This window comes from Oryx dammah, unplaced genomic scaffold (assembly GCF_014754425.2).
Source record: "Oryx dammah isolate SB20612 unplaced genomic scaffold, SCBI_Odam_1.1 HiC_scaffold_22, whole genome shotgun sequence".
Lineage (NCBI taxonomy): Eukaryota > Metazoa > Chordata > Mammalia > Artiodactyla > Bovidae > Oryx > Oryx dammah.
The window spans coordinates 48,036,619-48,050,746 of record NW_024070206.1 but is presented as its reverse complement, the minus strand read 5'-3'; positions in this window follow the sequence as shown (position 1 = coordinate 48,050,746).

The window sequence follows — 14,128 nt, the reverse complement described above, 5'->3', positions numbered from 1 at the left end:
AGGGAAAGGAGTACATCAAGGCTGTATATTGTCATCCTGCTTATTTAACTTCTATGCAGAGTACATCATGAGAAATGCTGGGCTGGATGAAGGACAAGCTGGAATCAAGATTGCTGGGAGAAATATCAATAACCTCAGATATGCAGATGACACCACCTTTATGGCAGAAAGTGAAGAAGAACTAAAAAGCCTCTTGATGAAAGTGAAAGAGGAGAGTGGAAAAAGTTGGCTTAATGCTTAACATTCAGAAAACTAAGATCATGGCATCTGGTTCCATCACTTCATGGCACATAGATGTGGAAACAGTGGCAGACTTTATTTTGCGGAGCTCCAAAATCACTGCAGATGGTGATTGTAGCCATGAAATTAAAAGACACTTGCTCCTGGAAGAAAAGCTATGATCTCAACCTAGACAGCATATTAAAAAGCAGAAACATTGCTTTGTCAACAAAGGTCCACTTTAGTCAAGGCTATGGTTTTTCCAGTAGTCATGTATGGATGTGAGAGTTTGACTATAAAGAAAGCTGAGTGAAGAAGAATTGATGCTTTTGAACTGTGGTTTTGAGAAGACTCTTGAACATCCCTTGGACATCAAGGAGATCCAGCCAGTCAATTCTAAAGGAAATCAGTCCTGAATATTCATTGGAAGGACTGATGCTGAAGCTGGAACTCTAATACTTTGGCCACTTGATGTGAAGAACTGACTCATTTGAAAAGACCCTGATACTAGGAAAGATAGAAGGCAGGAGAAGGAGACGACAGAGGATGAGATGATTGGATGGCATCACTGATTCAATGGACATAAGTTTGAGTAAACTCTGAGAGTTGGTAATGGACAAGGAGGCCTGGTGTGCTGCAGTCCATGGAGTCACAAAGAGTCAGACACAGCTGAGTGACTGAACTGAACTGAACTGAACCAGGTACTTCAGTCCAATTAGCTGAGCTCATAGCCCTGACTCAAGCTTTAGAGCTGGGAAAAGGAAAAAGAGTAGCCATTTGCATTGACTCCAAGTATGCCTTTCTGGTGTTACATGCACATGCTGTTATTTGGAAAGAAAAAGGCCACCTGACCACCCAAGGATCCCCAGTCAAATATGGTGATCAAATCCTTAGGCTCTTGGAGGTAGTAAACCTGCCTGCTGAGGTTTCAGTCTCCCACTGTAAAGGACACCAAAAAGGGAGTATGGAAGTGTCACTAGGGAACCAAGCAGCTGATCAGGCAGCTAAGGGAACAACATTACAGAACAATGACCTAATAGGGGCTGCCACCTTAGTTCCACAGACTAATTTACCAGAAACTACTTTATATACTGAAGGTGAGACTTAAAGCTAAGAGTGAGGGCTTTCAAGAATATCATATAGGGTGGTTTCAAAAGGTGGGACTCCTTATTCTGCCTGAGAACCTCCAGTAGAAGTTGGTTAACTCCTACATAGCACCACTCATTTAGGGGAGAAGGCTCTCCAAAGATTACTAGAAAGGCCCTTCAGAGGAACAGGCCTTCAAACGACTATAAGGCAAGTATTCTCCTCATGTTCCACTTGACAATTAAACAATCCCCATGGAGCGCAAAGTCCCCAGCTGGCCGAGCCCATCCAATGGTGTGGGACACACCCAGGAGAGGACTGGCAGATAGACTTCACCCAGAAGCCAGTTTCTCAAGGGTATAAATACTTACTAATCATGACAGACACATTGACAGGATGGGTTGAAGACTTTCCCACCTGGGCTGAGAAGGCTAAGAAGTTGGTGAAAAAACTGCTCCATGAAATCATTCTGAGATTTGGTCTGCCCAGGTCATTACAAAGTGACAATGGGACATCATTTACTTCTAAAGTCACCCAAGGTGTCTCTAAAGAATTGGGCATTACTTATTATCTCCATTGTGCCTGGAGGCCTCAGTCTTCAGGAAAAGTAGAAAGAGCCAAACAATTTTTAAAATCAGTAGTAAAAAACATAATCCAGGAGACCTCCCTGGGATGGAAGGAGGCTCTACCAGTAGCTCTCCTCTGCACCTGTATTGCTGCTAAGCAACAGGTTGGTCTTAGTCCTTATGAGATGCTGTATGGGAGATCTTTTGTTTATGCCAATAACCTCTTCCTATATCCAGAAGCTCAGACCCTTCAGTCTTATACCTTGGACATTGGGCAATTCCAACAAGATGTATGCTTGTGGGCTATCAACCAGGACCCAAAAGATTCATGTTGATGTATGGCAAAACCAATACAATATTGTAAAGTAATTAACCTCCAATTAAAACAAATAAATTTATATTTTTTTTTAAAAAAAAGGCAGCCCAAACGACACACACACACACACACACACACAAAGATTCTAAAGAGCCATTACTGTATGCTTCAGGGACTCAAGCCCTAAAGTCTAGAAAGATGGGTCCCCAAAGGCTCAACTCAGCCCACATGGAAGCGCCCCTACCCTGTAATACTTTCTACCCCCACAGCACTGAAGGTACCAGGACACGACTCCTGGATTCACTACTCATGAGTCAAGCTGTGGAAGAAAACAGAAGAGGACACTCATTCCTGTGACCCCATGGGATATCTTGGATACCTATTCAAAACTACAAATGAGTGCCATTCTAATGAACACCCACAAAATTAAGCTTCTGGGGATAAGATTTTTCAGGATAGCTCTAAAGACCCAACACAGCTTGGCAGGGGTTGAACTCCAAAATAGAAAGGAGATCGATCTCCTGATCCCTTAACAAGGAGGGACTTTAGCCATCTTGAATGAGACGTATTGTTTCTGGGTAAATACCTCCAGCTAACTTAAAGTCTTGCAGTCCTCAAGGAAAACATTCAGATCCTACAGGACCTCAAAGAACAAGCTGGAGAGTCCTCAGGGTGGCTACAATCTCTCTTTGGGGGATCCTTCTCCTGGCTAGGGGGCAATTTGAAGTTAGCTAATGCCCCAACTAATCCCTGTTATCACCATATTGATGCTGCTTATGATTGTTCCATGTATTATCAATCATCTAACCAGTTTTGTCTCTGCCCGGGTCAACAAGCAAAAATATGCAGTGTCAGTTCAACAAGGATGTATAAAACTGTACCTGACCGTAGGAAATATCACTCAACCTTAGATGGACACTGCTATAAGGACTCTGAAGCTTGAGATTAGCAAGAGGGGGAGGCCCAAAGCCCCTCGCCATCCCAGCTAAGCAGGAAATAGCCAGAGAGACCTCGACACCCTTATTCCCAAAGAACTGGGCCTTCCATCTCTTTAGGGGGGAATGTTAGGTAGTTAGAATAGGAAAAAGGAATCCAAAATAGTGATGACTAAAAGACAAAGAAAGCAAAAAGCCTGCAAAAATAGAACAAGGGAAGGTCCGAGGACTGAGTGAAAACCTCAAGTGAAACAAACAGCTCTCCTGGCTAGCCCAATTTACACAGGGCAGGCTCAGAGGAAGGAGAAAAAACATAAAAAGAGAAGCCAAAGTTGAGTGACAAGCCTCTTTCGAGTTGGCCCACCCTCACACCTTGAGGATGTATTTTTCTTTGTTTGCCAAATAAAAGTAAGCTGTAACACTGGTCCGCCATTTCAAATTTTTGTTGTGGCAAGACAGAACTGAGGAAATTACACACTCTTTTGACAACAATAAAACTCTAGTCCTTTGAATCAAGTATTTCGTTGATTTAAAAAAATGCAGACAAAAATAAAAAAAAAAGCACAGAGAGAAACCCTTATACAACTCTCTATCATAGAAAATTTCAAAAACTTCAGATCTCACAAAACTTAATTAGCTTTATTGATATGCAAACTCTTTATCATACTCTGTAAATGACATTTAAGTCTTCATCCAATAATTAAATTCTATAATTTCTCTAGTCCTTAAACTTGGAGGAGTAGCTGTATCCAACCTCTTTCCTCCCTCACTTTCTGTCTCTTCCCCCCACTTACAGTCTCTCTCCTTTTTTCCTTCTGTTTTTTCCAGTTTCATTAGCTGTTTCCTCATTAATCCTTTCTTCTGCTTGGGCATGTCATCAAGAACATGAGGAGTCTAGAAATCTCATGTTTTAACCTCATGTGAGGTTAAAATTCATGGAAGTGGAATTTGAAAGATGAGAGTTATGGAACATGTGATAGTCTCTTTCAAATATTTGTGCACTAAAATGGGATATACGCTGAAGGATGTGCCAGCAACTGCAGGATCTTCTGGTGGTGAAATTGAGACTTTGTAATGTGTAAAAATCTGTTGGACGAGGGGGGGAAATACTGTAATTTTGTTGACAAGTTACTGAAAATGTTTAATGAACAAGAAAGCAACCTGTTATTTTCATGAAAGAAAAAGAGTTCATTATTTCCTTTTCTTACCAACAGCTTGCTTTCTTCAATTTGGGGAAAATAACTATATGATAATCCCCAAATTGAATACTTACCCAGGAAAATAGTGAATCAAAATGAATACTAATCTGCTGTAGTTAGTGAATATTGAGATGCTAGCAATCACAATAATGTAAAAAGGATTCAAGAAAGACTATGTAATCAGAGCAGAATCTCAACAAATAGGCATTTGATGTCTGCAATTTAACCACATATGTTTGGCAAATAAAAATGTGTGAAAAAGAACTAACAATTTAAGCAGAGTGGGTAATCCACCCAGATATTCCCTTCTGTGAACATATGCCTCAGACACCAGAGGTGAGAGCCATAAATCTGCTGCTCCCCACTCTGGTCTTTGTTCCTTTAAGTTCTGATTTAGTGTGAGCTTCTCACAACTTGGGTGAAAATCTAGAGAAAAGATATGCCTTTTACAGCATGACTTTAATGCAACCTGATCAATTCACCCAATACTCCACTAAAGAAACAGCCATGTGTTTCAATGATGGAGGGAAAATATGACAAAACAGGCAGGGTTTCATTCAGCAGGAGATAATATGCCCATGTCCAATATGGCACCTTCCTGCAGCCCCTCTGTAGGCCTGCATCCCACAGGCCTACAATACCTGTACTTGCCCAGCTTTAAGACTGAAGAAAAAGCCTGGAATCAGCAACAGAAATGTCAATGTCATTAATTTAATAGCAGAAGGGGGACCTTGACCTTATACATCCAAAACAAGGTATTGGAAAGACACCTTACCGTGTGGTCCATGGAGGGCAAGACTGGGTGGTAGTATTTGCTGGCAGAGTAGAGGAGAGATTGCCCAGATCAGGTAGGATCATTAGTTACCAAGGAACCAGCAGAAAGGCATAGTTTGGTAGGAACAGTCATTAACTGGGGCCTGAGGCAAGCTACCTAGAAAGGTCGGTCATGTACATAAGTTACAGGTGAAGCAAGCACTGGTCAGGCAGGTGATATACAGAGAACAAGAGAACAGCCATCACCAACAGTTATATGGTGACCTGACCATATACCTTCTGAAATACACTTCAAATTCACATGACAGACGTAGGTTTGCTGACAAGTTTTCCATCCTATCAAAACAGTTGGTAAGTTGCTGTCACCATGAATCATTCCACAAAAGAATAAAAAATGCATTGAATCATCAGGGGTCTATACAGTTTAAGAAAAGGTGGGTTTAAGTAAAAAAACTCAGAGACCTTATCCTAATTTTGTCTTGGACTTATACTTAGAAGAAAGTCATTTGCCACTCTGGGGGTTGATTTCTCTTCTATCGGATTAACATAAAATTTTCTCTCCTCTGCTTGTCTCTAATGGTCATTGTGTTAATTAAGATAATAACACTGCAGATATTAGAAAAGAGTATCAATACTATATTCACCAAATTGATTAATGTATTAATGTTCAGTTCAGTTCAGTCAGTTGTGTCTGACTCTTTGTGACCCCATGAATCGCAGCACGCTAGGCCTCCCTGTCCATCACCAACTCCCAGAATTCACTCAAACTCACGTCCATTGAGTCAGTGATGCCATCTAGCCATCCCATCCTCTGTCATCCCCTTCTCCTCCTGATCCTAATCCCTCCCAGCTTCAGGGTCTTTTCCAATGAGTCAACTCTTCAAATGAGATGGCCAAAATATTGGAGTTTCACATTCAGCATCAGTCCTTCCAATGAATACCCAGGACTGATCTCCTTCAGAATGGACTGGTTGGATCTCCTTGCAGTAAAAGGGACTCTCAAGAGTCTTCTCCAACACCACAGTTCAAAAGCATCAATTCTTCGGTGCTCATCTTTTGTCACAGACCAACTCTCACATCCATACATGACCACTGGAAAAACCATAGCCTTGACTAGATGGACCTTTGTTGGCAAAGTAATGTCTCTGCTCTTTAATATGCTATCTACAAAGTTCCTTCCAAGAAGTAAGAGTTTTTTTTAATTTCATGGCAGCAATCATCATCTGCAGTGATTTTGGAGCCTCCCGAAAAAAAAGTCTGACACTGTTTCCACTGTTTCCCCATCTATTTCCCATGAAGTGATGGGACCGGATGCCATGATCTTCGTTTTCTGAATGTTGAGCTTTAAGACAACTTTTTCACTCTCCTCTTTCACTTTCATCAAGAGGTTGTTTAATTCTTCTTCACTTTCTGCCATAAGGGTGGTGTCATCTGAATATCTGAGGTTAGTGATATTTCTCCCGGCGATCTTGATTCCAGCTTGTGCTTCTTCAAGCCCAGTGTTTCTCATGATGTACTCTGCATATAAGTTAAATAAGCAGGGTGACAATATACAGCCTTGACCTACTCCTTTTCCTATTTGGAACAATTCTGTTGTTCCATGTGCAGTTCTAACTGTTGCTTCCTGACCTGCATATAGGTTTCTCAAGAGGCAGGTCAGGTGGTCTGGTATTCCCATCTCTTTCAGAATTTTCCACAGTTTATTGTGATCCACACAGTCAAATGCTTTGGCATAGTCAATAAAGCAGAAATAGATGATTTTCTGGAACTCTCTTGCTTTTTCCATGATCCAGCAGATATTGGCAATTTGATCTCTGGTTCCTCTGCCTTGTCTAAAACCAGCTTGACCATCAGGAATTTCATGGTTCATGTATTCCTGAAGCCTGGCTTGGAGAATTTTGAGCATTACCTTACTAGCATGTGAGATCAGTGTAATTGTGTGGTGCTGTGAGCATTTTTTGCATTGCCTTTCTTTGGAATTGGAATGAAAACTGACCTTTTCCAGTCCTGTGGCCACTGCTGAGTTGTCCAAAGTTGCTGGCATATTGAGTGCAGCACTTTCACAGCATCATCTTTCAGGATTTGAAACAGCTCCACTGGAATTCCATCACCTCCACTAGCTTTGTGTGTAGTGATGCTTTCTAAGGCCCACTTGACTTCACATTCCAGGATGGCTGGCTCTAGGTGAGTGATCACACCATTGTGATTATCTGGGTCATGAAGATTTTTTTGTACAGTTCTTCCGTGTATTCTTGCCACCTCTTCTTAATATCTTCTGCTTCTGTTAGGTCCAGACCATTTCTGTCTTTACTGAGCCCATCTTTGCATCAAGTGTTCCCTTGGTATCTCTCATTTTCTTGAAGAGATCTCTAGTCTTTCCCATTCTGTTGTTTTCCTCTATTTCTTTGCATTGATCACTGAGAAAGGCTTTCTTATCTCTCCTTGCTATTTTTTTGGAACTCTGCATTCAAATGGGAATATCTTTCCTTTTCTCCTTTGCTTTTCACCTCTCTTCTTTTCACAGCTATTTGTAAGGCTTCCTCAGACAGCCATTTTGCTTTTTTGCATTTCTTTTCCATGGGGACGGTCTTGATCCCTGTCTCCTGTACAATGTCACGAACCTGTGTCCATAGTTCATTAGGCACTCTATCAGATTTAGTCCCTTAAATCTATTTCGCACTTCTACTGTATAATCATAAGGGATTTGATTTAGGTCATACCTGAATGGTCTCTTGGTTTTCCCTACTTTCTTCAATTTAAATCTGAATTTGGCAATTGATATTAATATTAGGGAGAAGTAAATAGCATTTTTCTAGATTGTTAGACACTATTCCTCAATCAGTAGTTCCAATTTAAAAAATAATGACCAAAGTGGTTTTTTTTTTACCTTAGTCCTTTACACCTACAGCCTGTCAAATTCTACCCAAAAACTTGTTAAAGATTTTTTGATAATTACGCTGAATTAATGGATGAATTGGGAATTGACTTTCTTACAGGATTGAGTCCTCCAATACTAGAAAATAATCTTGTCTTCCATTTATTGTTGTCAGTAGATAGAAATACAGGAATTTTTTATATATTGGCTTTATATAAATACATGCAAAATTCACTTATTAAGTCTAATAGTTTGAAGAGTAATTTGAATTTCACATATACATAATCATGTCTCCTGTGACAAATGATGATTTTATTTCTTTCTATCTAAACCTCATGCCTTTTATGTTGTCATGTTGCCTTCCTACACTGCCTGAGACCTATAGTAAAATATTTAATAAAAGCGATCCCCATGTTTTGGAAAACGCTTTCAATATTTTCCATTAACTAAAGTACATGTGTTGTTTAACCATATTTACTAGTGGTGAACATATGCATATCTTATGATACAGTGACCCCACTCCTAGGTACATATATTCAAAATGTAATATCTATGAGAATTATTACAGCAGCATTATTTATATTAGCCTCAAACTAGACCACTCATATGCTAGCCAATAATAGAATGGGTAGAGGCAGATACACTCTGAAATACTATATAACAAAGAGAATGACCACACTAGAACTATATATATCAAGTACAATCTTGTAAGAGTGAACAACAGGTGGATACAAAAGAGTGCACTCTGCATGATTCCATTTATATAAAAGATCAAAATGAGGTAGAACTAAGTTATGATCTTAGAAGTCGGTAGAGGAGTTATCAATGAAGGAGGTAGTGATTGAAGGTAACAGAAGGAGACTTCTTGGGGGGGTCTGGTTGTTCCTTAATCAGGGTGCCAATTACATAGGTGTGTCAATTTGTGAAAATTTTACTGAGCCTAACATTTATGGTTTGGACATAAGTTCCTTTAAATTCCTAATTTAAAATTCAAAATGAGTCTCCAATCATTTCCAGATGAAATGCAGAATTAATACAGCCCACTAGGCCCGTTGAGCCTCCCTGCACCACTCACTGCCACCCAGTCTTAAGCTTAATGTTTAAGCCACATATGTATAGCTCCATAAGTACTCTCTGTACTCTTCCCATTATTTCCCCTTAATAATTTTCTTTTTTAAAAAAAATATGAATATATTTATTTTAATTGGAGGATATTACTTTACAATATTGTATTGGTTTTGCGATACATTGACATGAATCAGCCAAGGGTGTACATGTGCTTTCCATCCTGAACCCCCCCTCCCATTTCCCTCCCCATACCATCCCTCTGGGTCATCCCAGTGCACCAGTCCTGAGCACCCTGTATCATGCATTGAACCTGGACTGGCGATGCATTTCACATATGATAATATAAGATTTCAATACCATTCTCCCAAACCATCCCACCCTTGCCCTCTCCCACAGAGTCCAAAATACTGTTCTATACATCATTGTCTCTTTTGCTATCTCGCATACAGAGTTATTGTTACCATCTTTCTAAATTCCATATATATACTTTAGTATACTCTATTGGTGTTTTTCTTTCTGGCTTACTTCACTCTGTATAATAGGCTCCAGTTTCATCCACCTCATTAGAACTGATTCAAATGTATTCTTTTTAATGGCTGAGTAATACTCCATTGTGTATATGTACCACAGCTTTCTTATCCATTCATCTGCTGATGGACATCTAGGTTGTTTCCATGTCCTGGCTGTTATAAATCGAGCTGTGATGAACATTGGGGTGCACGCGTTTCTTTCAATTCTGGTTTCCTTGGTGTGAATGCTCAGCGGTGGGATTGCTGGGTCATAAGGCAGTTCTATTTCCAGTTTTTTTAAGGAATCTCCACACTGTTCTCCATAGAGGCTGTACTAGTTTGCATTCCCACCAACAGTGTAATTGGTTGTAGACCTTTGGATAGCAGCCATTCTGACTGGCATGAAATGGTACCTCATTGTGGTTTTGATTTGCATTTCTCTGATAATGAGTGATGTTGAGCATCTTTTCATGTGTTTGTTAGCCATCTGTATGTCTTCTTTGGAGAAATGTCTGTTTAGTTCTTTGGCCCATTTTTTGATTGGGTCGTTTATTTTTCTGGAATTGAACTGCAGGAGTTGCTTGTATATTTTTGAGATTAGCTGTTTGTCAGTTGCTTCATTTGCTATTATTTTTTTCCCATTCTGAAGGCTGTCTTTTCACCTTACTTATAGTTTCCTTTGTTGTGAAAAAGCTTTTAATTTTAATTAGATCCCATTTGTTTGTTTTTGCTTTTATTTCCAATATTCTGGGAAGTGGGTCATAGAGGATCCTGCTGTGATTTATGTCAGGTAGTGTTTTGCCTATATTTTCCTCTAGGAGTTTAATAGTTTCTTGTCTTACATTTAGATCTTTAATCCATTTTGGGTTTATTTTTGTGTATGGTGTTAGAAAGTGTTCTAGTTTCATTCTTTTACAAGTGGTTGACCAGTTTTCCCAGCACCATTTGTTAAAGAGATTGTCTTTAATCCATTCTACATTCTTGCCTCCTTTGTCAAAGATAAGGTGTCCATAGGTGCGTGGATTTATCTCTGGGCTTTCTGTTTTGTTCCATTGATCTATATTCCTGTCTTTGTGCCAGGACCATACTGTCTTGATGACTGTGGCTTTGTAGTAGATAGAGCCTGAAGTCAGGCAGGTTGATTCCTCCAGTTCCATTCTTCTTTCTCAAGATTGCTTTGGCTATTCGAGGTTTTTTGTATTTCCATACAAATTATGAAATTATTTGCTCTAGTTCTCTGAAAAATACCATTGGTAGCTTGATAGGGATTGCATTGAATCTATAGATTGCTTTGGTTAGTACAATTATTTTCACTATATTGATGCTTCCGATTCATGAACACAGTATATTTCTCCATCTATTAGTGTCCTCTTTGATTTCTTTCACCAGTGTTTTATAATTTTCTATATATAGGTCTTTTGTTTCATTAGGTAGATATATTCCTAAGTGTTTTATTCTTTTCGTTGCAATGGTGAATGGAATTGTTTCCTTAATTTCTCTTTCTGTTTTCTCATTGTTAGTGTATAGGAATGCAAGGGATTTTTGTGTGTTGATTTTATATCCTGCAACTTTACTATATTCATTGATTAGCTCTAGTAATTTTCAGATGGAGTCTTTAGGGTTTTCTCTGTAGAGGATCATGTCATCTGCAAACAGTGAGGGTTTTCTTTTTTTGCAATCTGGATTCCTTTTATTTATTTTCTGCTCTGATTGCTGTGGCCAAAACTTCCAAAACTATGTTGAATAGTAGTGGTGAGAGTGGTCACCCTTGTCTTGTTCCTGACTTTAGGGGAAATGCTTTCAATTTTTCACCATTGAGAATAATGTTTGCTGTGGGTTTGTTATATATAGCTTTTATTATATTGAGGTATGTTCCTTCTATTCTTGCTTTCTGGAGAGTTTTTATCATAAAGGGATGTTGAATTTTGTCAAAGGCTTTCTCTGCATCTATTGAGATAATCATATGGCTTTTATTTTTCAATTTGTTAATGTGGTGTATTATGTTGATTGATTTACGGATATTGAAGAATCCCTGGAATAAAGCTCATTTGGTCATGATGTATGATTTTTTTAATATGTTGTTGGATTCTGTTTACTAGAAATTTGTTAAAGATTTTTGCATTTATGTTCATCAGTGATATTGGCCTGTAGTTTTCTTTTTTTGTGGTATCTTTGTCAAGTTTTGGTATTAGGGTGATGGTAGCTAATAAATTTCATCAGAATCAGCATTATATAGTCATAAAAGCACTGACTGGGAGAATTTCCCTGGTTTGAATTCAGGCTCTGCCACTTCTTAGCTTTGTAATCTTGTGCAACTTACATGACTGTCTTATGCCTCAGTTTCCTCATCTATAAAGTTGGGATAATAATAGAGTTTTCATAGAGATTCTGCCCAGATGCCACCTCTCTGTCTTATCTGAGTACTTAAATTGGGGGCCTCTCCTCTGTGCTTCTTTCTCTATCACTAAGGGATAACTTTCCTTTCACAGCTCTAACTGAACTGTATTAGAGACATATACTAGTTGGCTAGGGATACTATTGGAGAAGGCAATGGCACCCCACTCCAGTACTCTTGCCTGGAAAATCCCATGGACTAAGGAACCTGGTAGGCTGCAGTCCATGGGGTCTCGAAGAGTTGGACACGACTGAGTGACTTCACTTTCATGCATTGGAGAAGGAAACGGCAACTCACTCCAGTGTTCTTGCCTGGAGAATCCCAGGGCCGGGGGAGCCTGGTGTCTATGGGGTCGCACGGAGTCGGACATGACTAAAGTGACTTAGCAGCAGCAGCAGCAGCAGGGCTACTACATAAAAGTACCACAGACTGAGTGGTTTAAATAACAGAAATTTCCTCACAATTCTGGAGGCCAGAAGTCCAAATTCAAGAAGTCCCACAGGGTTGATTTCACTCTGAGGCATGTATCCTTGGTTTGCAGATAATTGTCTTCTCCTTTAGTCTTCACATTAGCTTCCCTGGTAGCTCAGCTGGTAAAGAATCCACCTGCAATGCAGGAGACTCTGGTTCAATTCCTGGGTCAAGAAGATCCCCTGGAGAAGGGATAGTCTACCCACTCCAGTATTCTTGGGATTCCCTAGTGGCTCAGATGGTAAAGAATCCGCCTGCAATGCAGGAGACCTGGGTTCAATCCCTGGGTTGAAGGACTAGATTACCCACTCCAGTATTCTTAGGCTTCCCTGGTGGCTCAGATGGTGAAGAATCTACCTTCAGTATGGAAGAACTGGGTTCAATCCCTGGGTTGGAAATATCCCTTGGAGAAGAGAACAGCTACCCACTCCAGTATTCTTGCCTGGAGAATTCAATTCCATGGACAGAACAGCCTGGTAGGCTGTAGTCCATGGGGTTGCAGAGTCAGACATGACTGAGTGACTTTCACTTTAGTCTTCATGTGGTCTTTCCTTCCTGCATGTCTGTGTCCTAACCTCCTCTTCTTATAAAGAAACCAGTCATATTGAATTAGAGCCCACATGAACAATCTCATTTAACTTTAATTATCTTTTCAAATACAGTTACCTTCTGAGGTACTGGAGGTTAAGACTTCAACATATGAGTCTGGGGGAATAGAGTGCAGCCCACACCAACATATTTATTCCTCTCTCTCTCTTTTCCTCCCCTCTAATTATGATTTCCTAAAAGAGGAAGTTTGTTTTACAGTCTATATTGCCAGCTTCTAACACAGCATCTGATACATAGCAGACTCCTAATAATGAAAGATACAGAGGAAAGGAAGTTCACACAAACAAGCTCATGAGAACAAAACTCATCATTTCTTGAAAAGCACTGATGATCTAAGGAAAGCAGGTGAGCTTCACTCAATCAAGTAAATAATTAGAGTTGAAAGCAAAAGTCAATGTATGCAATATACTGACCCATTTGTAACTGACAGAGGCATAGCTATAATTCTAAATCTATCACTCTGAAGTGAAGTTTGACTTTTCTTTAATAACAGTGCCTTAACATTAATTATTCAGTAATTCCTACTTTTGTGCCTTTTCTGGGTAGGAGCCAAAAGGGATGACCTCCATAATATTTTCTTTTATTTTAAATTTAATTTTATTTTAATAAGAAGTGCATTCTTTTAGATTAATAAAGATATAATAAGGAAATGATTAAGAAATCTTTATTTCATTCCTGTTACTATCTATGCTTCTCATATACATGGTTTCTTGATGCATATGAGAGAACATTTAAAAGTTCACTTTATCACTTCTCTTTTTTTATACAAATGGTGGCATACTATAAACTGTCCTGAACTTCAGTTTCTTCACTTGCCAAAATATCCTGGCAAAATTTCTGTATCTATAAAAAGAAGCCTACTTAGTTCTTTTGTTCAACTATGGAGTATATCATTGTATAGAGATACTTGCAATGTTTCCCACATATTAAAATTTTGCAAAGAATCCCAAAGGGATAATTTAGAAGACAGGTCTACTAAAAGGCCTGGCAAAAGAATTAAACAATCATGCAGAGAAGACATGACTCAGTATATGACTCTTGAAGGAAACCAAGAAAGAATAAAAAACATCTTGAAAGCAGGTAGTATGCCTGGAGATGGAAAGCCA